This window comes from Tursiops truncatus, chromosome 8 (genome assembly GCF_011762595.2).
Source record: "Tursiops truncatus isolate mTurTru1 chromosome 8, mTurTru1.mat.Y, whole genome shotgun sequence".
In the NCBI taxonomy this organism is placed as follows: domain Eukaryota; kingdom Metazoa; phylum Chordata; class Mammalia; order Artiodactyla; family Delphinidae; genus Tursiops; species Tursiops truncatus.
The window spans coordinates 16,844,246-16,870,853 of record NC_047041.1 but is presented as its reverse complement, the minus strand read 5'-3'; the positions used below and the strand labels follow the sequence as shown (position 1 = coordinate 16,870,853).

The window sequence follows — 26,608 nt, the reverse complement described above, 5'->3', positions numbered from 1 at the left end:
ATTGAGCATTTATGTTCATTGTTTATTTAGGAGCAAGTATTTCAACCCCAGAGCCCCACTGCAGAGTAAGTATCCTGCTCCCCGTGGATGGAATGTGTCAGGCGCAGGACCAGTGCTTATGTGCACATTCTCATCTAACCTTCGTCACAGCTCCAGCATATGGACAGAACTATTTCTATGCTATGTGTGAAAAACTAGGTTCAGAGAGGTGGAATAACTTTCTCAAGTTTGCACAATTAGTAAGTGGCCCAGCTGGTATTCTAAGCTACGCTGTGTCCTGGGAGATCTGACAACCACAGCTCCAAGAGGTTAGGTGACTTGCCTGAGATCCCACTGCCAGTTAGTCATGGGATTGGAATTCTCATTGATCTGACTCTAAAGTCCTTTGCATGGTTTTAGAGTTATTCCTCCAGTTTCTGTGTTGATGGTGCCTTCATAGTGGTGAGACATTCCTGTGTCCGGCACGGAGCAGAAGTGGATTCTAGGGAACAGCAAAGATGGCATCCTGAACAGGCTGTATCCGGAAGTGAGGGCCCCTGTGTATCTGTTTTCCATTTCTTTGAGAGGACAACACTGGAGAGAGAGAGAGAGGGAGACAGAGAGAAAGACATACACACAGACACCCCCCCCCACACACACAAACCTCTTGTTCCTACAACCCTACGGCCCTCAGCTTCCCTCCCTCATCTTGAGGCAGTGATGCCTTGGCTTCAGATTAAGCCACTTGTTGCCAGCTGGTGGCATTAAGAGTTGGGAGTGCCAGTTCGGTCACAGGTGACAGGATTGGGAACATCACCATGGCCCTGGCTCCTTCCCAATAGAATCAGTGGGGTCTGGGAAAACTACCCAGTTGGGGAATTAAATGGGGGTGAAAAGAGATGGCAGATGATGGGTCCTAGTGGGGAGGGGAAGGGTGAAGTGCTCGCCCCATGGGTTTAACACTTTCATGCAAGCGGTTTCTCCATAAAGTATTAATAATGTTCCTATAATTGATACTTCAGGGCAATAACCTCTGACAAAATGGCCCTGATTAGCAGATAATTGAGTGTGTTGGATTGTGTCCTGAGAGAGCTGAACGCTGCCACGCAAGGCCCATTAGCCCATCATAATGACCCCTTTTGTCAGGTATTAGTGTCATTAAGAGCCTGCTCTCTGAAATCAGTCCCTTCATTTAACTCTTTTCCCTAATTATATGGATCATTTTACAAATCAAAGCAAATGTTTGCGTACAGCCCCATCCCGAGATGGAGTGAGGAGCAGGCCGGAGATTTCTGAGTGGAGAGTCCTTGGTAAGGAGGGTACTTGTGGTCATTGGGAGATTTCCGGAGGAGATGGGCCCCTTGGAAAGCATTGCACGATGACATGATGCGCCCTGCCGGCCAAGGTGCCTGCAGGGGGGAACTTCCGGAGGGGGGTGCCTTGCCACGAGACCTTACAGGCCACGCATAGGTCACCACCTGTGCCCCTGAATCCATCTCGGCAAAACATCTGTCCTCCTGGCCTCAGAGACGCTGAATCCGTACAGAGGGTGCCAGGATGGAATAGGTCGGCACCTGAGCGCAGCCATAGGGCCTCCAGAAGACACAGAACACCTGAGCTAAACAGCTGGATTTTGCCCAGAGCTGACTCACATTTCTGTCAGGAAGCAGGAGCCTGCGGGAGTGGCTGGAGAGGCTAAGTAGGGCCCAAATCATCCAGGTCTGGGAAAATGTGACCACGGTGCCCTTGCACCCGTACTTAGAGCTGGGGGCTAGGTAAGCAGCCAGTGCTTCTGGGACGCCTGGGGACTTGGAAGCTCATCAGCCCCTAGGCCACACACACAGAAGCTGACACAACAGGAAGCTCAAGGGGCAGAAGGCTGCTTCTGACCTGTTCCTCCAAGCGCCTTCTCACTCATTAAAAAGTAGAGACAGTTATTTGCAGTGAGGTGGATGGATCTAGAGTCTGTCATACAGAGTGAAGTAAGTCAGAAAGAGAAAAGCAAATGCCGTATGCTAACACAGATACATGGAATCTAAAAAACAAAAATGGTTCTGATGAACCTAGGGGCAGGACAGGAATAAAGACACAGATGTAGAGAATGGACTTGAAGACACGGGGAGCGGGAAGGGTAAGCTGGGATGAAGTGAGACAGTGGCATGGACATATATACACCACCAAATGTAAAATAGGTAGCTTGTGGGAAGTAGCCGCAAAGCACAGAGAGATCAGCTTGGTGCTTTGTGACCACCTAGAGGGGTGGGATAGGGAGGGTGGGAAGGAGACGCAAGAGGGAGGAGATGTGGGGATATATGTTTATGTATAGCTGATTCACTTTGTTATACAGCAGAAATTAACACACATTGTAAAGCAATTATACTCCAATAAAGATGTTTTTTAAAAAAAAAAGTAGAGACAGTTACCCATTTATTTGAACCCACTCACTGCCTGACACCTTTTCCACCCTCCCAGCTCTGTACAAAGCTTTTTAACCCAGGGCAGGTTCAGTGTGGGTGAATCACACTGTCTCTAGAATGAATTGCTTAGAGATGAGGGACTGATAGCTTGTTGGCAGCTAAGAAGTGTATATTTTTATAGATACGATACCAAAGATGAAGGTGAAAGGATATCATCTATTACAGGAAAGGCACAGAGGTTGCTGAGCTGGGAGGGATAGTTTATTTACTTGGCAAAGTGATGCGTGAATTTCCCAAGAAGAGTTAGGACCTGCTCTGGGTCCTGGGGTGGAATGTCTGGACAGTATCTCCTACCCCTGCCCTGTTTCTGCAAAGTGAAGGCTCCTTGACTTTGCTTTCCCTTGTTTTAATCACAGAGGAGCTTGTGCTCCCATGATTTGCGTTAGGCCTGGTGAATTTCCCAGCATTGGCCTTGGGTGGAGAGCTGCCAGCTGTGCAGAGAAACTGCCAGGGTTTCTGCTGAGGAAGCAGAATTTTGGTGGTAGAGTGTGACATTCTCTTCTCAAAAATAATACCTTTCATTTAAGGTAGGAGAGGAGGTTTGACTTACCATGAAAATATGCTTTTCAGACTTTTTCTGCAGGGCCTAGTTGCTGAAGCAGGGAAGGGAAGCCCCAAAGCTGCAGGTGGGAGTGGTGGTCTGAGGGACGCTACGCTCCAGAGGATTCCTCTGAGAGTGGGGCCAGACACGCGGGAATCCTACTTTCCGGCTGCAGCTCCCTCGGTGGTCCAATTCTGCTCAAACCCCAAGGAATGCTGCTCCCATGGAACAAAGCATGCACCTCACCGACTGGAATACGAATAAAGTGTTATTATGTATGTTTAGACACATAAATTAACAAATATTTTATGTTATGGTAATTTCTAAACAGTCAATGGACATTTCTTAAACGTCGTATTGCTGAGGCCCTGAAGTGGACACTGGCTATATGCTGATGAACGGGGGCATGGAATCTACTCTCAAGTGGCTCAGACTCCTGCATGTGTGGTTGTGGTGGAGTGGGGTGTACACAGACACTTAAATCAATCTAGTGTACTGATGCTGTAATAGAAACGTGGGCTGGGTGTTATAGGAATGCACAGGGGAAATAACTAACTACCTCTTGCTGGGAGACATGGAGAAGGCTTTCCCGAAGACATAATACTTCAGCTGAGGTTTGAGCATTTGCTAGATAAAGGAATGAAATTAAGTGCCATCGTAACAAAGAACAGCTACAATTTATTAGGGATTTGGGTATAATAATCATAATACCCAATCTTACAGAGCAATTACTATATGCCAAAACACTTTGCGTGGTTTAGCTCATTTGATCCTCACAGCAGCCCTGTAAGATAAGTATTATTATTACCCCCTCTTTACAATTAAGGAAACAGAGGTTTCAAGGGAATTTACAGATATTAAATACTTGTTGGGGTCACATAAATCTTAAGTGATTTAAGAAATCACTCCTGCTGGGCTTCCCTAGGGGCGCGGTGGTTGAGAGTGCGCCTGCCGATGCAGGGGACACGGGTTCGTGCCCCGGTCCGGGAGCGGCTGGGCCCGTGAGCCATGGCCGCTGAGCCTGCGCGTCCGGAGCCTGTGCTCCGCAACGGGAGAGGCCCCAGCAGTGAGAGGCCCAATCACTCCTGCTGTCCTTAGATGCTGGGCGCCAGGCTCCGGGTGAGGAGAAGTGGGGGAGAGGTCCTCAAGGTGGAGGCTGAATGGAGCCCTGCAGCCCATGGAGCACGGCCAGCCACTCGGGGGATCCAGCCACAAATCCAGATCTGAACCTTATCCAGTAACGCAAACCCAAGATCCCTCTGTCCTCACTAGGAAGACCTGGGATGTGGGTCTCTGACAGGACAAAGTTCAGCCTGGGGTTCTTTAGTGGTGTTTGGCCCCCAGTTTACATGTGCAAACAGGTCTCCCATCTCTGCTTCACATAAGCTCTCCTTTCCAGCCAAACTGTTCTGTTCAGTGTCTCTTGAACTCTTTCTGGGTCTTTCTGACCAGATCTCCTACCTAATGGGATTTTTCCCATCAGAATGTCTTCCTCACCTGTCTCCTTTCAACTAAACCCAAATCATCCTTCTAAACTAAACTCAAGCCCCATGACTTTGGTGAAGCCTTTCCATCCCTTCATCCCACAATGACCCCCTCCCAGTCCTACAGTGTTTGGTTCATCCCTCCTCCTGTTGTGAGTAACATAGTCACGGTCATGGGCATCACCACCAAGGGCCCCTCTGCTGTGCTCCATGTGAGTGGATTCCCCAGTGTGCACTGGAGTAGCCACCAGTGTCCCTGGATGTATCTCCTCGAGAAAAGTGTAAATTTCTTCAAGTAAGAAGAGGTGTCTTATCTTAGACATCTGCAAGTGTCCTGTGATGCCTCACGTATAATAGTTGCTCATTAAATACTTGTTAATGGATTTGCCACAGTCAGTAGGCGTGAGAAAACTCAAAGATGAGGATGTCAAGGCTCCACCTGAATTTATTCTCTAACTGGATGCGTTTTCCTTAAGCTCTGAGCGCTGGTTGCAACATCGTCAATTTGAGAGAGGAGCAACTCCATCCACACTTCCCCCATCCCAGAGGAGGGGGGCAGAAGAGGATTCTTGCCTACAGGGTACATGGTGATCTTGGGCAGAAAGGCCTGGGTTGATGTGAGATGTTACCAGTGCTAATAAAGTTCTTGTCTCTTGGTCAGGACTTGCTAATTGTCTGCAGAGCACGGTAATGGGAAGACAGTCCCAGGCAGGAGAAGAAACATGTTCGTTCAGGGTCAGGGGCAAGATGTGGGTCTCTCTGGCTGTCAGGCTGAAGTCTTCATCTCTCTGCTGGTCTCCCTGCCTAGATGCTCCTAGGAGCGCTGTGTGGGTGTGCAGCTTAAAATAATGCTGCATTTGTTTGGCTTTGAATGTACTACCCTGGAGATGGGTGGCCGGCATTCCCACCTGGATTTTGTCTGGAGCCTGGTGTCATCTCCAGTTGACTGAGTACATGTAAGCGAGCTGGGGGAGGCTCAAGGTGTCACCCAAGGCAAGGAGAACCCTAGGAGACAGGCTAATGCTGGGGACAAAACCAAGCCAGGCAAGAATCTGAATACCCGTTAAGACATGGTGTCCGTCACTGCTCTCCTCTGCTTCCATTTCTGCTCCTGCCACTGGCTCCCCACTCCCACCCCCACCCCCACTTCACTCTCCAGAGCCATTGTTCTCCGGGGGTGCGGGGAGACACAAAAGAAAGCACAGAGTAGATGCTCAATGACTTTGTTGAAATGAATTGAAAAAGGCATGAGGGCTGGGCACCAGCAAACAGAGGGGCGCTGGCTGGTTCCTTTAGCAGATACACTGCTCTCAGGAAGGAGTTCCTTAAGAAAGGGGCAAAAGAGGGCTTCCTTGGTGGCGCAGTGGTTGAGAGTCCGCCTGCTGATGCAGGGGACACGGGTTCGTGCCCCGGTCCAGGAAGATCCCACATGCCGTGGAGTGGCTGGGCCCGTGAGCCATGGCCGCTGAGCCTGCATGTCCGGAGCCTGTGCTCCGCAACGGGAGAGGCCACAACAGTGAGAGGCCCGTGTACTGCCAAAAAAAAAAAAAAAAAAAAAAAAAAAAGGGGCAAAAGGAATTATTGATTGGGAGTTGCAAAACCACTTTGTCAGTTCTTTTAAAGAGAGAATTTCTTTCTCCTACGGAGACCGCAGTTAGCATGAGAAGGGCCAATGTACAAGGTTACACGCTGTGTCTGTCCCTGGCCCTTTGCTCGCTGACGGCTTCATAGCCTGTCTCACAACGCGCTGCCTTCTCGCCCTGGATGCACCTCTCTCCCCCTGTGCCCCAGAAGGTCAGCAGGTTGTCTCTCACGCTTTTGTCTGTTTCAGCTAACAGGTCTCTGACAGGCAGGGTCCTTCCTTACCAGGAGGACTGCCGTGGCCACAGCGAGGCTGCCTCTGTCCTACTTTGAGGGTCCTGAACTCACCAAGCGGAGCTGGGTCTAAGGACAGTGTGACCGCACACCAGGGTCTGGCTGCTAGGGAACCTGCTCAGATTTGGGAGGAGCAAATTTGAATCACAGATGCAAATTGCTTAACTTTCTGTCCTTCTCCATCTCTTCCTCATGTGAAAGGAAGAGAGAATTCGGAGCTGGTCTTTTCTAAGAAGGTGCTCCTGGTAAGCTAGCTCCCAGAGTCTGAGAACCAGAGTTCATCTGAAGCTTGGAATTCAGTTGCTCCAACAGTGGGGGGCTTTGCGGTAGGCTGGGGGAATTCTCTGGGGATTTGTAGCCCATGCTTTTCCCTGATTTGCAGTCACTGCCAATCTGGGAGTCTGAAATGTGTTGACAGCAGACATCCTTTGTGTTCTGACTATAGGAGCGATTTGTGGGTACCCTGCCTTTGTCTCTTCCATTGGCAGCCCAAGAACGAAGCAAACAGCAGAGGAGACAAGAGGGAAGGAAAGAAGGGGCTGATGGGTGTGTCAGAGTGAGGCCCAGAGTCCCTGTTTTCTCCTTTCCTCCTGCAAATGACCTCATTTATTATGGAAAAGGTTTAGATATTGAGTCATAACTTGCAAGAAGGAGAAACAGCCCAATCGATACCTCTCCAGAGCACCTGTGGAGGCGGACTGCTGCAGGTAGGGTGAAGAGGAAGCAGAGAGGGAGGAGGGGAGAGTAATTAGAAGATAATCTGGTTTAAGAAGTAGCTCTGGACCATCTGCGCTTTCATTAACCATGGAACATGCGCATCTAATCCCAATTAACTTCTGCCACCATCTCCAATCTCAGCTTCTCTGTTCACGCCAGTGACAAGACTTTAGCTGCAGGCCAACAGGCTGGGAAGACCCCACATTACCTAGGTGGGAACAACCAGAAGGGCCCTGCCTGCTGGGGCACTGGTGGTGGTGGAGACAAGGCAGAAGTAGCTGGGTTATTAAGTCAAGTCTTGCCCTGGCCTCCAGCTCTTCCCAGTGCAACTTTATCTGGGGAACTGGGCAGAATCTTTCTGCACTTGGCCCTTAGGCCTTATAGAGGGACTTTATCAACATTCCCAGAAGTGGAAGCCGCTGACAAGCTCTCTGTTTATGCACCAGAAAGCCATAGAGGATGGAGCCTTAACGCGCTGGCTGTGAAGGCCTATGCGTGAGCTTGGGTGATGTCCAAGGACTACTTCTTTGGGCCTCAGTTTCCTCTGCTGGACCAAGAGAGAATTTGATTAGGTGATCTACAACTGCGCTGTCCAATATGGTAGCCACTGGTGACGTGTGGCTATTTGAATTGAGATGAATTGAGATTAAATACAAAATTCAGCAGCTCAGTCACACTAGCCACATTTCACATGCTCAGTAGCTACATGTGGCCACTGGCTGCTGCATCAGGCAGTGTAGGTATAGAACATTCCGTCACTGCAAAAAGTTCTGGTGGGCAGCGCTCACCCATAACATCTCTGGCAATTCTGCTATTGCGTTATTCTAGAATTGCCTGCTATCAAGAATCCCGTAGCATTAGTTCCTTTGCCCCCTTGAGTTTCCTCCCCACCAGCTGCTGTCATCTGCCACCACTTACACAACACAGCAATGCCCACACACACACACACACACACACACACACACACACACACACACACGGCACACAATGCTTTCTTCCAATCAGGGCAGTGTTGAGAAATTTGATAGCCTGACTTGAGAACAACTGACTAATTGGGTGCACTCCTGACTTCTCCTTACATTTGAGGGACTTTCTTTGTCATGTAATTATTCATTGTACACCATTTCCTGAATGCCTACTACATGCCAGGTACTGTTCAGAGCACCAGTGGAATGTGGAGTTTGGGGATGACCCCTTATGACAGCGAAGTCCTTCGCGGTAGGAGGCATGGCCACCAGGAGCATCAACAACCCTCTAAGTGTCCACCTGTGGCCTTGCCCCTGAAGCGTTTGCATCGCACAAACAGCCCTCACTTTATAAACACTTGATATAAACAGATGGGGGCTGGGAGGAGTCGAGGAGGATGCGGTGTGATCAGCACTTGATTGGAGACCTGGGCAGCATGTTGTGGGGACAGAGCAGAGACAGTCACAGCTCCCCGCTCCCGGGGCCTCGATTTCCCCAGGTGAACAGAGGGCGGGCCTGGCCCTCTCCGAGGCCTCCTCGTGGCCGAGACCCTCTCTGCAGGAGTTGAGATGTCTGAGCACTCTTTGGAGGAAGAGCCTCGCTAGGTGCAAAATTCAGGCTGCACAGGTTTTTCTCCGTTTCCCAACTGTGCTGCCCTTTATTCTTTTAAATCCTGAGGCTTCCTGGAGGCTCCTTCCCTCCCCATACAGCTCTCCCTCCTTCCCGGCTGCATAGCCCCAGCCCAGCTCTTGTCATATTTCCTACTGGATCGGGTGTTTAATTAAAATCATAATTAAAATTGATCTCCTCATTAGCATGCACCTGCTCTGCCTCTCACATCCTCGCGTTCCATTATCCACTGAAGATGTCAGGGCTGACAGGCGACAGCCAGACCCCAGGCCAGCCCCCCTTGATGGGGTTGGCGGATGACAACATCTGGACAGAGAGGACTTTGGGGGAGAAGCTGCATCCACGGCAGAACAACACACGATTAGCGCCAGGTGGGCCCCCTGGGGAAAGGGCCGGCTGCTGGAGGCCTGCGCGCAGCTGGCTACATCTGTGGTCCCACCGGAAGGACTCCTCCCGCGTCCACCTTCCTACCCCTACTCTGTGTGTACGCACACACATATACACACGCCGCATGCACGCCCCTCGGGGGATCTGTGACAAGTCAACAGACTCCTGGCCCTGGAGAGTCTGGGGGGTGAAACCGAGAAGGCCTCTGGTTTCCAGAGGTGAACCCCAGATGTGCCCTCAAGGAGCCTCCATCTGGGCTGTGATGAGCACTATCATGACCCTCCTCCAGGGGGCACCAGTGAGAGTGAGGCGAGCCACAGGGGTTAGGAGAGGAGCTGGCCTGAGCCTCCCAGCTTGAGGAGACCTGCAAAGAAATGCTGGGGTGTCAGGCGTGAGTGTGCAGTGCAGGGGTATGAACCCTATGGCTACTTGACTTCCTGCCTGGCCCCTCTCACCCATGGAAGGGGAAGGAGGCCCGGGAGGAGAAAGCCAGCAGGGCATGAACTCAGTGCAGGAATGGAAGCTCCACAAGAGCAGGGGATTTCTTTCTTTTTTTAATTTTTTTTTATTTTTAATTGTTGTTAAGAAAACATAACATAAAATTTACTATCTTAACTGTCTCTAAGTACAGTTCAGTAGTGTCAAATATATTCACATTATTGTACAACCAATCTTCAGAAGTTTTACATCTTGTAGAACTGATGCTCTGTATCCATTAAACAACAACTCTCCGTCCCCGCCTCCCCCAGCCCCTAGCATCCACCATTCTACTTTCTGTCTCTAGGAAGCTGACGACTCTAGGTGCCTCATGTAAGTATAATCATATGGTATTTGACTTTTTGTGACTGGCTTACTTCACTTAGCGTAATGTCCTCAAGGGTCATCCATGTTGTAACATGAATCAAAGTTTCTTTCCTTTTTTTAATTTAATTTTATTTTTTTAATTTTTATTTTATTTTTATTTATTTATTTATTTGTGGTACACAGGCCTCTCACTGTTGTGGCCTCTCTCATTGCGGAGCACAGGTTCCGGACACGCAGGCTCAGCGGCCATGGCTCACGGGCCCAGCCGCTCTGCGGCATGTGGGATCTTCCCGGACCGGGGCACAAACCCGTGTCCCCTGCATCGGCAGGCGGACTCTCAACCGCTGCACCACCAGGGAAGCCCTCTTTCCTTTATAAGATTGAATAATACTCCATTGTATGTAAATACCACATTTCGTTTATCCACCCATCTGTAGATGGATGGACACTTGGGTTGCTTCCACCTCTTGGCTGTTGTGAATGCGGCTGCTATGAGCATGCAAGCGCAAATATCTCTTCAAGATTCTGCTTTCGATTCTTTCAGATATACACCCAGGAGTAGAAGTGCAGGGATCATACGATAATTCTGTAACAAAGAAGAACAAACCTGACTCCACATTGGATCTGTTGCTTTAGCGCTAACCCTTGTGCGCTGTTGCCTGTGCTTAGTCATGCTGGCTCTGCACCTTTCTAAAAGAATGTTGCCTGTAGCCTGAAATATACAGGATAGCCCCTTCTCAAGCCTCTGACCTTTAAAGGTATAACACTTTCCCATTCATATAGAGATAAAAAGTTGCAGAACAGAGAATAACATTTGTCTTGTTGGAGGAACATTGTGACCAGATCTACATGGACAGTTGCAAGAACAAAGGATTCTGGTACCAAGAAATTGGCACCAACCAACCACATCCCCTCCCCTTGTAGTATAAAAGAAGCCTGAATTCTAACTCAGGTAAAATGGTTCTTTGGGATGCTAGACCCATCTTCTTGGTGTGCTGGATTTCTGAATAAAGTCGCTATCCCTTGCCCCAACAATTTGTCCCTCGATTTATTGGTCTGTCGTGTGTAAAGCGGTATAAGCCGGGACTCAGTAACAATTCTATCTTTAATTTTTGAGGAACCGCCATACTGTGTTCTATAGGGGCTATGCAATTTTACATTCCCACCAGCAGAGCCCAAGAGTTCTCATTTCTTAACATCCTCATCAACACTCATTTTCTGTTTTTGTTTGTTTGTTGGTTTTTCGTAATAGCCATCCTAATGGGTGTAAAGTGATTTCTCATTGTGGTTTTGATTTGCATTTCCCTAATGATTAGTGATGTTGAGCATCTTTTCATGTGCTTATTGGCCATTTGTATTTCCTCTTTGAAGAAATATCTATTCAAGTTCTTTGCCCATTTTTTAATCAGGTTATTTGTTTTGTTGTTGATGAGTGGGCAGGGCTTTTTATCTGTCTTGTTCTCTGCCGTATTCCTGGCACCTAAAACAGAACCTGGCATATTGCATGCACTCAGTTTCCTTACTGAACATTTGTTGAATTAGTGAGTACCTTTCATTTTCAGAAATCACTAAATGAAATGGGATTCTTCCAAAGGGGTGGTGAGGATATGGACGTGATATGAAATGTGATGTCTCACTTACTCCACCTTTTTGCAAATCCTGTGTGAGTTCTGTAATAGAAGCCTAGGTCAAATTGACCTCACATCTAAGGGAGTTTTGACCAAGGTGGACATCCTATAGTGAAGGAAATTTAGGCTTTGGGGTTAGACTTCAATTCGTATCCCAGAGCTCTGCTACTTACTGGCTATGTGGGCCTGTGCAAATTACCTCTGTAAGCCTCAGTTTGCATATACATAAAATGGGAATAAAAATACCTACCAGGGGCTTCCCTGGTGGCGCAGTGGTTGAGAGTCCACCTGCCGATGCAGGGGACGTGGGTTCGTGCCCCGGTCCGGGAGGATCCCACATGTCCCGGAGCAGCTGGGCCCGTGAGCCATGGCCGCTGAGCCTGTGCGTCTGGAGCCTGTGCTCCGCAACGGGGGAGGCCACGGCGATGAGAGGCCCGCGTACTGAAAAAAAAAAAAAAACCTACCAAATAGGGTGGTCACAAGGAAGACATGGGGTAATAAGGTCCTGTAACTGATCATTCCCTTTCTTGCTCTTCTTCCCTGTGATTCTAAAACTCTGATTATAACATCCTACAAATGACCAGAACAACCAGGACTCACATTGTCCCTCGTGTTAAGCACGTGGTATCCGTTGATCGCTGTCTCTGTGTGAGATACCGCACTTAGGAGGGAGGAGCTCAGAAATGTGTGAGGCACGGATGGGTCCTACCCCTGGAACAAGGCTGGGGGGCAGGTGAGCCGAGGCCAGAAGAAGACTGGAGTGACCCTGAGCTGGCTTTGCAGGAAAAGTTGGGCTTAGATAGGCCAAGACAGTGCCCTGAAGTGGCAAGGGCATGGCTTCAACATCAGGTTCCTGTCTTCAGACTTCCTCCTGCCCAGTGGAGGCCACCCAGGAGGTTTGAGCAGGGGAAAAGCCAGGTGAAAACTGGTGAGGGCTAGCTGGGCTGCAGAAGGAGGCATGGAAATTATCCAAGGATGCAAAGCCTCCTCGCAGTGAGGGGGTTCTTCCTCTGGCTGCTTAAATTCCTTCTGCTGGAACTGAAGTTTGTTTTCTCCTCTGCCGTCTTTGGGGGAAGGAGAGAATTGCTAATGACCTTCCTCCATTACCCGACATTGATTTGTGGGAGGGGAGCTCTGCCGTAGCTTGGTCTTCCTGCCTTTCCCTGTGCACATCCCTCTGGATGTACTAACAAGGGCTTAACCAGAGATGAATAAGTGCCAAGGCATTTTTAGTTTATAGTACTTCCCCAAACTTCCTCCTCCCTCTCCTTCCTCCCACCTCTCTACCTCCCCAGCCCCTGTCCTCGGGGGCTCAGGGCAGAGGTCACCCTCCTGGGGGAGACGATCCTCCAGTCCTGCCCCGGTGGGCTCACCTCTGCTCCTCCCTGGGAGCCGCCAGCAGGCAGCCTGGGAGCCCTGGGAAGTCAGGTCAAACGCAGACGATGTAGGAGCCGGAGCCAGTGGGAGGCAGGGTGTCCACCAGGGAGGTGATTAGCTCTGTGGCTCCTCTAATAATAATCTGTGAGGCTAACAAACAGCACAGAGGAGGCAGCGAGGGCAGGCTGTGCGCTGGCTGTCTCTGTCCTTGTTAAGGTTAGATGACGGGGGAGACCTTGTTAATTGCAGACTTACCCTGGTTACTACCGGCTCTCAGCCAACGAGCCACAGGAGGCAAAGCAAGGCTTAGTGGGGAGATTTGGAGCAGCTGATGCCTGCTGGGGTAGAGTTTCGTCCCTACCCTGGGGACCCAACTTGTGAGAAAGCCCTGGGATTCAAAAACTCAGCTCATGCATCGGTCAGTACTGGCTGGCTGCAATGTGTTCTATAGAACATTCAGAAGGAGTCCCGAATTTCATGTTTTTGAAAGACATGAGCTGAACCAACAAAGATGAGTCTCCCTCTCTCCCATCAGAGGACCCCCCGACACACACACACTCTCACACATACACACTTACACTCACACACACTTGGTTCTGAGCCTTCTGGTGTTCGATGGTCTATAAATATCCGTGGCATTGAATTAAACTTGAAATTGAACCCAGAGAGAAGGGGTGTGGCTCTTCTCCCTCTGGCTTCCCTGGCTCCTTTGCTGCTTGACCCTGTAGCTGCCTGGAACAAAGGACAACACAGAACGAGGTGGGAGGACCTGCCTCAGCTAGGGGGTGGCTGAGGCCATGAGCGGGCAGGAGCAAAGGAAATATAGGAGCCGGGCTGGCAGCCAGGGGTGGGACAACATAGACAAGACCCCAAGCTCAGCCTTCAAGGAAATGCAGGGTGGGAGCGTGGCCACAGCAAGAGCCCTGGTGAGCATCACACAGAACATGTCCAGGCTGGGCCCCATGAACAGAAGCCCAGAAGACTGAGTAGGGTGACGGAGGTGTGGGCAACTGGTTTGCCGAATGTCAATATGGGAAAATCTTAAAAAGTGCAGTTTTCTGAGGCTAGCCTCTGACAGAGAACAAGTGACTCTTAACCCCAGTAGATTGTAATTTAAAGACCCCAAAGGAGCTCCTAGAAATACGAAGCTTTATGGAGGATGTTGGAAAGAAAAGGGTAGAATTTCCTCCGTGTTGGGTGTATGTTTGTCTTCTGCCGAGAACTACCAACCAGTCTGTCTCTCATATCTGGACAGTGCATGGGGACAGCAGCCCTGGCTCTGAACTGCCCCATCTTCTCCAACTGTTAGAATTTTCTTTACTCCCCTGTCTTCCTGGTTGCCCCTCCCCTCTCCTCTACGGACTTCACGGCTGCCTGCGGTCGCCTGGAACCCACCCCTACCCTAGGCACCCGCTCTGGACGCCCCTCTAAGATCTGATCTGTGGTGGCAGGACTAGTAGCGGTGCCATGAGGTAAGAATGGTAATAATAATGAAGGAATGAATGACCATCTGTTAGGTCCTTATGATGTGCCAGGGCCCTGAGCTAAGTGCTTTATAATGCATTATTTCATGTAATACTTCTAACAATCTCATGAAGGATCATTTAATCATTTTATAAGACCTGATTCATAAAAGAAGAAACTGAGGCTCCGAGAGGTCACACGACTTGCCAGGGCCACTCAGATAGCAAGTTGCTGCGCTGGGATTCAGACTCTGAAGGGGACGTTCTTTCTTCTCCAGAGAGAACTGGGGAGCTGGGAAGGCAAAACCCCTGGTTCCTCCCTCTGTTGCTGTCGCAAGGGCTCAGGGTGCCCAGCCCCGTCTATTATCCCCCTTCCCCGCCTCCGATCCCTACTGAGATGGCCAGAAGCAGGGTTTCTTCACCTCGGTGGACACCTGAAGACCCACCATTAGTGTTTGGACAGACTCTTTGTCTGTTTCATATGAAACTAATGAATAGAGACATTGGAGGAAGTCACTTTAATCCCTTGATCCCGTTTGTTGAGGGGAAAAAAAAGACAAACTCAGAAAGTGTTTCCTTCAAGGATGTCACAGAGTGGGGCCCTGTGTTCTTTCCTACAGTCGGCCCCCGAAGTAAGAGGCCCCAGGCAGAAGTTTCTCTGGAGCATTCAGTCAGCAGGAAGTCCCTCCTACAGGGCACCATGGCACTGCCCCTGGGGACCAGAGTTCCTTTAAGACCTTTCTCAACTTTTCCCAACCTCCTGCCCTGCTGGCCCTGCCCCAGCTCCTGAGTCATCATCAGCTCAGAGCTGGTGGGGTTGGGGAGGAGCTTCCCCCCGCCCCCCGCACCCCGCAGCCTTTCTACTCTGGGTTGGCTTCTGTAGTTCCCAGCTCCTGCTTAATAACCCTTCATGCTGTTCTGAGTGCCTTGTTGCTACCGATTCATTTAATCCTCCCAGTAATCTGGTAGGGTGTGCTCCATTCCCATTTTACTGATGGGCAAATGGAGGCACGGCAAGATTAGTGACTTCTTCAGGGGCACAGCCTGGAAGTGTTGCAGACAGATGTGACCCTCCATAACCGCATCCGCGGCGCAGACTCCTCCTTGTTTGTACGGATGCTGGGGACATTTAAAGTGACCTTTTCTTTTTTTTTTTTGGCAGGCTGGCCTAGGAAACTTTCTACTGTGAATAACGCTGATCTACATGCCAAGCTCCAAGCAGCTGATGTACTAATGAGCAGAGCTGTGGCCTGCCTGCTCTTTTGTGTCCCCCTCAGAACTTGAACAAAAGGCACACTCCATGGGTGTTGGGTAGGTGGTTGATTGGATTTTTACTGGCAGGAAGCTCCACTGGCTTCCACAGCTGCTGAGGTTGGAGAAGGAAAGGAGGGAGGAGGCGTGGTGGCCCACGGGAATGGGTCCCCCTATGAGCAGCTCAGTCCTGGGGTGTGTGCCACGCCTCTTCCTTGGGTAGAGTGCCAGGCAGACACTGTGGGTCCCTGTGAAGGTGGCAAAGCAGATGTGTTCCCATCCCCCTCTCAATCTAGTAGACCCTTCATTCCTCTTCTTCAGACAGGGAAGCTCTCCGCCCCGGGAATCTGCAGGATGAGCTGAACTGGACTTGCTTACAGGAGGGTAATCCGTAGGGCCAGCTGTGCTTACTTTTCTCGGGCTGCCGTGGGATGGAGCTCCGTGGATCTCCCGGGCCAGTAAGCGTTTGAAACCAAAGGAGGCTTGACTCCTGCCTCCCACCCGGGGAGGGAGGTCGGGCTGTAGAGAGAGATACACAGGTTAGTTCTAACAGGTGCCTGCTTTCTGCCTCCAGCTCAGGGTGCCCACACCTGCTGCTACGTGTCCAGGTACCCCTCCTGTTTGATCCCCACTGCGGGAGGCTGGGGGTGGGGAGACCGGGGAAAGCTGGGAGGAGGGGAAGGAGATGTAACATACTGAGCCGAGAGCACTCAGGGAAATAAAGGATCTATTTTTTTTTTCCATTTGTTCTCAGCAAACATTTGTCATTTAATTTCTTCCTAATTACACAATTACGTAATTATGTAGTATTAGTAAAATAAAGCCTAAAGACGTTTGAGTAAAGAATTACTTAAGTAAATAATGGCTGACTAAAGTAATTATTTCCGGGGTTTTCTTTTTTAAAGTAGAATTGGATGAAATTAGTCCAGGCATTGTTGCGGAGCTGAGTGCGAGTGGGGACTGTACAGCCGGGGGCCAGAGATAAGGCTCCCCTGGTCCTCCTGGGGTTTAGCTCCCAGCATCCTGGAACTTTCCTCCCTCTGTAGATGAGACTCTGATGGCAAATTCCAGCTCTGCTATTGGCTAGTGGCTTGGGAACTACCTTCCGTTTTGAGCCACACTGGGCCTGTCAGAAGGGCTTGTTCCTGCCCCAGTGGGAAAGGAGGAAGAGGATGAAGTTCAAGGCAGAAGGAAGTACTCAGTTACTGAGGGCTGTGCCTCGGCCTCCCCAGGTTTACGAAGAGGCAGCGAGACATGAGACCACCAGGTCCGTAAAGAGACCACCCCCCAGCTGCAGGGTGAGGGACTAGGTCCTGTGAAGTGCTGGGGGTTATATGGTGGCAGAGGTGGACGGAGGATCTCAGGGCTGCAAAGCTACGTGGAGACCTTATGTGGACAGGTCGCCCGGGGTCAGGTGCAGTTTGCCCTGGGCGTTTCCTTCTTGGCTTGCAGGGCTGCAGAAAACACAGTTTTCTTCAAGGTTGGCACTCAGCTCCCCTAAGCCCGGTAGACTTTGACCTGGCAGTGTGCTTAAGTGGGAAGGAAGCAGCCCTCCCAGAAGGGGCAGGGAGGCCTGGGATGAAGGGAGCTCTTGGATGGGGCTGGTGGTGACACTGCCAGAGCACATCCTGGATGCCTGGTTCAATCTGCCCTTGATGAGACCAGAGGTCAGCTCTCAAGACACGAGCCCCTTTTCTCCACACTTCAGAGTTTGGTGAAGGACTGACCCAGCAGCTTCTTATAGAAGGAGATTCCTGGGGGATCAGGCCGACCTGTGCTCCCTCCATCTTTTCCCTGTTCCCATCACTACAGTGCTTGCTCATCCTTCAGAAGACAGTCACTCATTCCTTTGATCTGGAGGGCTTGTCCCTCTCTGAAATCCTCCTAGTGCAATGGAGCCCCAGACAAGGTAAGTCCTTAAGACTTCTCAACTTTCTCCTTAGGACAACTGAACCAATATATTCCTCCCCTGGAGCTGTGTTTTAGTTTCCTGAGGACTTGCAGTCCCTGCTGAGGCCCTGGGAAGCTGAGGTATATGTCACTGATCTTCTGTACTTCTGGTGCTGGTGGGTGTCAGACAGAGTTGGGGATCACGCCGCCCTGCCTGCTGCAAATCTCTGAGAGCTCGAAGGAGACCAGCTTGAACATGAAGCAGGTAAGCCTTCTCAGCCTTCTCACTGGGGTCATGGCTTTGGGCCTGTGACTGGCAGTTCATTGACACCAGCATCCTTTGAGACAGAAACATAGAAGAGGCTTCTGGAAAGTTACTGAAGCCACGGGAGAGTATTGGAAAGGAATGCTGACACAGTCCTTCAGGCCAAAAACTGTAAGGTGGGTTAAAAACATCAGTTTTTCTTGAGTGGTTTATCTGTTGCTCATTGAGGTACAAATATTTGGAAGTATTTAGTAAAGTTGAAGATACATTGCCCTACAACTGGGCAACTGTACTCCAGGCACAGGCTCTAATAATAAACAACCTAAACAACCTAAATTTCTATGAACAAGAGAATGAAATGAATAAGTTGAGTAAGTTGTGAAATCCTCATTGAATAGAGTTCTTTTCAGCAATAAAAATGAAGTAGAACTACATGTATCAACATGGATGACTCTATGAGACACCATGGAGCTAAAAAAGCATGTTGCAGAAGAGTGTATACACTGTGATACCACTTATAAGAGCTGTAAGCTATGCAAAACCAAGCCATGTACTGTTTATGAATGATACATAGGGATAGAGACACCAAATTCAAAGATGGTCAACTTTAGGAGCATGGGAATAGGGAGTGGGAGGGAGGGTTGGGAGGAAAGGGCTGCAGTACGTGGGCATCCAACCTTATTGGTCATGTTTTATTTTTGATGCTGGGATATGGGCACAAGGGTATTTATCATACTATTCCTTAAATTTTCTGAGTGGTTGAGATATTTTCAGAAATATTTTACAGTATTAAGAAATAAAAATGTGAAAATCCAAACAACTAAGGACCCCCTCGGCTTTCCTCAGAAGTGCCAGGACATGGTGTGTGTGTGTGTGTGTGTGTGTGCGCGTGTGTGTATGGTGTGTACATCCATGTATGTGAGTCTGAGATGGCAGAGGTGGGTGGTGAATAGTTGGGGTGAAGAGCAGTGGAGAAGACCTCAGATAGACAGGGTCATAGCTGGCTGCTGGGAAGTTTTCTGGGTTGAAAACTTATTCAGTAAAGTTCCTCTCTTCACATAATATTTGCCTACGTGAGAAGCTAAATATTCATTGAGTAATTAGCCAGTTCAAATTTGTGGTATGAAAAGACAATTCTTTCTAATTATAGGGATGTCAGTTAAAAGATGCCACACTAGGATGCCATTCACTGCCAAGACAGCCTTAATAAAATTCTCACTGTGATTTAGATTCAAAAAGGTTAAAAAAAAAAAAAAAAGACACCATTATTTTTGATAATTAAATATTTACCAGAGCTGAGAAAATAAGTCACACTAATGTTTCAGGCTAATCAAAAGCTCTTTAAAAAAAGCTCCAGTAAAGATATTTGTTGCTCTCACAGCTCTGCTGCCAGGTTCACAGATTTTCTGGCTAACGCCAGCATCATGGCCGACTCTCCTGGAGGGTCTGACGGGCAGTCCTTACACATCCATCCCTCCTGGAGACATTATCTAATTTACAGTTACTTTTCTGCTTTGTAATTTTACATAGGCTCACTGTTGTCTGCTCCCTCCCCCCAGTTAGATTCTGAGTGACATGACTACAGAGCTGTGTCTTTTTAAGGGGGTGGAGGTAGGGATGGGAGGGGAGGTATGTCATCTCTAATCCAGTTCTCTCTGTAAGGGAAGCTCAATAATGAATTGACCTTGACAAATAATTAATGCGATAGAAATTGTACCCTGACTTGAAATTTAGCTCCAATACTCCCTGGCTGTGAGCCATTGGACAAGTGACTTTAACCGCTCTCAGTGTCAGTTTTGTTTCTGTAAAATGGGGATATTACACAACTACCTTAAAGGATTATTTTTCTTTTTTATTGCAGTATAGTTGATTTACGATCTTCTGTTAATTTCTGCCATAGAGCAAACCGATTCAGTTATATATACGTTCTTTTTTTTACATTCTTTTCCATTATGGTTTATCGTAGGATATTGAATATAATTCTCTGTGCTATACTGTAGGACCTTGTTGTTTATCCATTTTATATATAATAGCTTGCATCTGCTCACCCCACCTCCCACTCCATCCCTCCCCCAGCCACCTCTCCCTTGGCAACCACAAGTCTGTTCTCTATGTCCGTGAGTCTATTTCTGTTTCATAGATAGGTTCATTTGTGTCATATTTTAGATTCCACATATAAGTGATATCATATGATATTTGTCTTTCTCTGTCTGATTTACTTCACTTAGTATGATAATCTCTAGGTCCGTCCAAGATTAAGGTAATTTAAACCCATCTCTTCTTATAGTAGACTTGCGGGCATTGTCTACTCATTTCTGTCTTTACTTCTATGACCTGCTACCCCTCCCTCTGTGGGCAGAGATCAGCATGGGCTCCACCCTTTCCCCCCTCAGCTCCTGGTTTTCTCAGGATATGCTCCCATGACCATAGCTGCTTGGTCCAGGGACGGTAGCTGACCCAGGCTGGGCCAATCTGAGCTTTCCCAGGATTTTGAATTAAGAACTGAGGAAGCTAGTCAGACCATGTCTGCTTAAAGATACAGTAAATAGGAGACAGCCTAATTGTAGTATATCAGTTAAGATTGGATTTTGCTGCATTTAACTGAAACCCCCATCCCACCCATGCCACAAAAAAGCACAACTAAACAAAAATAGTAATTAAATAAAATAGACATGTATGTTGCTCTTCTGTAAAAACAGTCCAGAAGTAGGCAGTGCAGGGCCAGCTGAGGGCTCCAAGGTCAGGCTCCGATCTTTCTGCTTCTCCATCTTCAGGGCAGTTTCCAGCCTCTGAGTTACCTCCTGTTCCAGTAAGGGTGCAGGAACTTCAGTGGTCTTATTTGCATTTCAGGAGGTTGGAAGGACAAAAGGGAGAAAAAAGCATGGCTCTCATTTTTTTAGAAGGCCTAACTCTTCTCCTCACATCTCATTGACCCAAACCTAGTCACCTGGCCAAACCTAGCTGCAAAGATAGCTGGGAAATGTAATCTTTTAGCTGGGAACCATTGCTGCCCAATAAAACTGGGGTTCTAAGGAGGAAAGGAGGAATGCATGTTGTACTAGGCTCCCAGTAATCTCTGCTCCTTGGAGTAATTCTGCCACATAGACGAAGCTGGTCTGTTGTCACATCTCTATATTTCCCATGGCTTGGTTATTTAATCTTAGCTCTGATTATGGGAGATACTCAGGATCCTTTTAATAAATTCCTTCTTTTCTTTCTTTCATTAGAAAAAGTGTCAGTCACAGCCACAAGGGTCCTGCTATTCCTCTCCTTTAAGACCCCTTTACAGCTCCCTGTGACACTGGAGGGACTCTAACAGCCATTGTAGGTTTATTGGTTACTTTAACTAGAGGACTGGCTCCCATGTGCGTTCACTGTGAGAAGGTTGTGGTGCTCTGCTCTCTGCGTTACTCTCTGCCTCTTTGGTTCTAAATCCAAGACTCTGGCTCTCTCCTTGGTTCTGGGTCCCAGAACATTGCAGAGAGCTTGGAGTTGGTTTCTGCTTTCTTGTTTCTTCGAGTGTTGTCTGAAATCACTGTTGTTTCTCTTCTCCACTTAGAAGCACTGGGAGAGAATATGAGCTCCAATGACTCAGCTATACAACTGCTTCCTCTCCTCCTGCCTGGCAAGACCCCAGGAGAGGTTTCCAAGACATTGGTCTGTCTGCAGGGTTGTGCCAGGACCCAGCACACCCTCTTATATCGGCAGAGAGCAAGGTAAGAATAAGGAGAAGAGGCTTTCCTTAGCACTTCTCTGGAGAGTCACTTATACCACAATTCCAGTGACTTCTAGCCTGGGGGTTCAGTTGACCTTGGGAGAGCCTGGAGGTGTGCTTTGGGAGGAGGGCTAGGCATCCTGAAGATTATTTTTTGACAAACGGGAACTGCATAGAAACAGGGCCCATTCCACCCCACCCCCACGCCCCATCCCAGGGCGGCTGGAGGTGGAGCTCAGAGCTGATCATGGGATTTGCAAGGGCAGGTCATTGTGGTTAGCTGATGGGCATTTGAGAATGCATTTTGTGCTGAGTCTGTGGGTAAAACATACTTCTCTATGAGGGGATTTTATTGCTGCAATGAACCTCATCTGTGAGTCAGAAGGTCATCCTCTGCAGCAACCATGTGACTGGGAATCACAGAGAAGAGGAATCGAAGGGCCTCCAAAACTAATTTATTAGTGCTCAATTATTGAGCACTCGTTACCGGCAAGTACCATGCTAAGAGTAGGTATTATCTTATGTCATTTTTCTCTAACCCTCTGAATTCGGTAATGTTAACACTCCAGTTTAGCAGATGGAAAAACTGAGGCTTGGAGTCATCCATCATGTTGTCAGAGCTGGGATTCAAATTCAGCGTCTGATCATTCCAATCTTCTCCTCCTACTCACCACACTCTACCACCTTCTGCAGCATTTACTGAAGGTCCCCACTGTGCCTAAGCTGGTTTCTAGATGCCACAGGCAGGACTGGATCAATATGGAGGCTGCCGTAACCATCTCCAGGAGGCCCGTTTCCCACCTCCCTTACCATTAGGTTCCTGCGTGTCATCATCATGCAGAGCTACTACTGAGCAATTCGATGGAAATATAATACAAGCCGCATATGTATTTTTACGTGTTTTATTAGGTACATTAAAAGAAACCAAAAGGAATAGGTGTCACTGTAGCTCATGCTATCTGCATAAAATATTTTGAAAATCACATTACGGTGGCATATCAGTGCCTAGAAAATAAAATCATTCCAACTGAATCAATCCATTGACACTGACACAACCAGTGTTGTTTTTATTTATTTATTTTTATCTTTTATTTTTTCATTGAAATAGAGTTGATTTACAATATTGTGTTAGTTTCAGGTGTACAGCAAAGTGATTCAGTTATACATACATATATTTATATCAATTCTTTTTCAGATTCTTTTCCATTATAGGTTATTACAAGATATTGAGCATAGCTCCCTGTGCTATACCGTAGGTCCTTATTGTTTATCTATTTTATATATAGTTGTATGTATATGTTAATCCCAAACTCCTAATTTATCTCTCTCCCGCTTTGTGCTGTGTTTTCAGTACAAGAAATGACACACGTTGCTGATACATGTACTACAGTACAACAGTGATATCTCACAGGATACGATGGTTAAAGTGAAATGGGCTTCTATCAAAACAATAAAAGCGTGTCTAATGCCAAAATATTTTACAAGCTTCTGCTTTTTAACTTAAATTAAACAAAATTAAAAATTCAGTTTTTGGTAGCATTAGCCAGATTTCACGTGCTCAGTAGCCAAGCATGGCTAATAGCTACCATTTCAGACAGTTCAGGTCTAGCACCTAATTGAAATTTTTCATGATGCAAATGCACTTAATGCATCCTGAACAGAGAGAAGACATATCAGGCTGGAGGAGGGCATCTGTACAGAAGAGAAGCGGAGAATGAGGCTGGAATGATGCGGGGGCCCATGGGAAAGGGCCACTGTCAGTTTCTGAAAGAGGATAATGCAGTGGGAATGGTAATTTAAGAAGATTAACCTGGATGCATTAGACAGAATGGGTTGCGAGGACACAGATTAGAGGCAGGACCATCACATTATGGGGAAGGGGAGATGACAAAGCTGTGAACTACAGTGAGAGTTACCAGAAAAGGAAAAAAAAATATGTCTGAGAAACATTATGAAGAGTTACTATGAAAAGACGACCTCTTCAATAAATAGTGTTGGGAAAACTGGGCAGCTACATGCAAAAGAATCAAATTGGACTGCTTTCTCATACCATGTACAAAAATAAGCTCAAAATGGATTAAAAACTTACATGTAAGACCTGAAACCATAAAACTCGTAGAAGAAAACACAGGCAGTATGCTCTTTGACATTGGTCTTAGCCATTTTTTTTAAAAATATATGTCTCCTTGGGCAAGGGAAACAAAAGCAAAAATAAACAAATGGGACTACATCAAACTAAAAACCTTTTGCACAGTGAAGGAAACTATCAACAAAATGAAAAGCAGCCTGCTGAATGGGAGAAAGATATTTGCAAACAATGATAAGAGGTTAATATCCAAAATATACAAAGAACTCACACAACCCAACATCAAAAAAACAAACAACCTGATTAAATATTGGGCAGAGGACCCAAATAGTTTTCCAAAGGAGACATTTAGATGACCAACAGACACATGAAAAAATATTCAACATCACAAATTATAAGGCAAATGCAAATCAAAACCACATTGAGGGCTACCCTGGTGGCGCAGTGGTCAAGAATCCGCCTGCCAACGGAGGGGACACAGGTTTGAGCCCTGGTCCAGGAAGATCCCACATCCCGCGGAGCAACTAAGCCCAGGCGCCACAACTACTGAATCTGTGCTCTAGAGCCCATGAACCACAGCTACTGAGCCCGCGTGCTACAACTACTGAAGCCCGTGCACCTAGAGCCAGTGCTCTGCAACAAGAGAAGCCACCGCAATGAGAAGCCCACGCATGGCAATGAAGAGTAGCCCCAGCTCGCCACAACTAGAGAAAGCCCGCATGCAGCAATGAAGACCCAATGCAGCCAAAAATAAATAAATAAATAAATAAATTTATTAAAAAAAAAAAAACACGTTGAGATACCACTTCACATTTATGAGAATGTCTATTATCAAAAAGACAACAAATAAGTGTTGGCAAGAATGTGGAGAAAAGGGAACGCTTGTACACTTATTGGTAGGATAGTAAATTGGTGCAATCACTATAAAAACCAGTATGGAGGTTCCTAAAAAAAATTGAAAATGGAATTACCATATGATCAAGCAAATCTACTTCTGGGTATTTTCCCAAAGAAAACAAAAGACTAATTTGAAAAAATATATGCACCCCAATGTTCAGTGCAGCATTATTTACAATAGCCAAGATATGGAAGCAACATAAAGGCCCATCAATAGAAAAATGGGTAAAAAAGATGTGGTGTATATATACAATGGAATATTACTCAGCCATAATAAGGAATGAAATCTTGCCATTTGCAACAACATGGATGGACCTAGAGGGTATTATGTTAAGTGAGATAAGTCAGACAAAGTTAAACACTGTATGATATCACTTATATGTGGAATCTAAAAAATAAATACAGGAGAAAAACCATAACAAAACATAAACAGACTCAGAGATACAGGTTGCTGCTGTGGGTGATGGGGGAATAAGTGAAATAAGTGGAAGGGATTGGGAGGTACAAACTTCCAGTTATAAAATAAATAATGAATAAATAAATGTAATGTACAGCATGGGAAATACAGTTAATAATATACTAATAACTTTGTATGGTTACAGATGGTGGCTGGAACTGGTCATGGTGATCATTTTGGAATAGATGAGAGTGTCAAATCACTATGTTGGGCACCTGAAATTAATATAATATTGTAAGTCAATTATACTTCAAAAAAAAAAGGGTTACTATGGGTCAGTGGTTGGATGCATAAGGGGAACAAGAAAGGGGGAGAGTTGACGATGACTCTGAAGTTTTGAGCCTCAGACAATAGAAAATGTTAATACCACTGATAGGAATGAAGTCAGGAGGGAAAGCAGGCTGGGGTCAGGGTGGGAGGAGATAGCCGATGAGTTCAATTTTGTACAGACTGGGTTTGCCCTAATTCCTTCCATTATCTCTCCTCTTTACCCCTCCTCCTCTCTCCTCCCTCTTACCTTTCCCTTCCTTCCCTCCTTTTCCTGTCTCTTTCTTCTCTTGAAATAGATTAATTGAGCACCCATCATGTGCTAGAGACAAAGAAGTTTAACAGACATTTTCCAGGCCTGATGAAGGACCATTGAGAGGGTGGTGATACTTCATCAAAGACAACAAAATAAAACTTCCCTCTTATTTACTTCTGCTGTACCTGGCATACCTGTTGGAATTTGGCCTGGGATGGGGAGTGGAGGCGGCAGGATGAAAGGAGTTTAAAAATTGTTCATGTTTCTTAAGCATTTAATATGGGTCAGGCACAGTTCTAAACATTTCACTGTGACTTAGCATCACAATGAAGAGCATTATTTCCCCCTTGACAGGTAAGAAAAATGAGGCACAGAGAGATAAAGTCACTTACCTAAGGAAGCACAACTGGTAAGTGGTAGGCGGGATTTGACTCCTACAATTTTTGTTGAATATTCACTGTGAGTTGGTAAAAAGTGTCAGTCACCTTGCTGTGGGCTGATTTTTGCATCCTCCCCAAATTCCTTTGTTGAAGCCCTAACCCCCAATGTGATAGTAATATTTGGAGGTGGGGCCTTTGGGAGGTAATAATGTTTAGATGAGGTCATGAGGGTGAGACCCTCTTGATGGGATTAGTGCCCTTATAAGAAGAAGAAGACAGAGAGACCCTACTCTGTCCATGCACAAGCACCAAAGAAGGGCCGTGAGAGCACACGGCAAGAAGGTGGCCGTCTGCAAGCCAGGAAGAGGACCTTCAGCAGGAACTGAATCTGCCCACACCTTGATCTTGGACTGCCCAGTCTCCAGAACTGAGAGGAATAAATGTCTGTTGTTTAAGGCACCCAGTCTATGGTGTTTTGTTAAAGCAGCCTGAGCTAACTAAGACGTCATACCACAGGGGTGCCTTGCGTTTCCAGCCCTTTCTGAAGGGCAGGATTTTCACAGGGTGGGTGGCTCCTGTGAAGCCTCTGGGAGGTTTTTCCTTCCACAGGTGGGGCTGGTGACCAGTAGGAGTTTGTGCAGAAAGCAAAGGACTGACCACCATCCTCCTCCCAGCCGAGAGAGAGGTCAGATGGGGGATGCTCTCTTCCAGCACCTCTCCTTATTGTTAGTCGAGTGACTCCTCCTAGGGATCTGGTATTCTGCTCTGAATGCTTTGTTTTGATGGTGTTTTTCTAATATAGTTACCCACCTGCAG

The 26,608-nt window shown here is 47.4% G+C and overlaps 1 long non-coding RNA gene across 1 annotated transcript; it reads left to right on the top strand.

Annotated features, from left to right (window-relative positions):
• The first annotated feature begins 15,137 nt into the window (after positions 1–15,137).
• Positions 15,138–26,242, top strand: LOC141279314 (uncharacterized). The gene is made up of 6 exons (XR_012333323.1): positions 15,138–15,639; positions 17,523–17,734; positions 17,819–17,910; positions 21,294–21,450; positions 25,035–25,123; positions 25,456–26,242. It is a non-coding gene; the product is annotated as an uncharacterized lncRNA (long non-coding RNA).
• Positions 26,243–26,608: the final 366 nt, after the last annotated feature.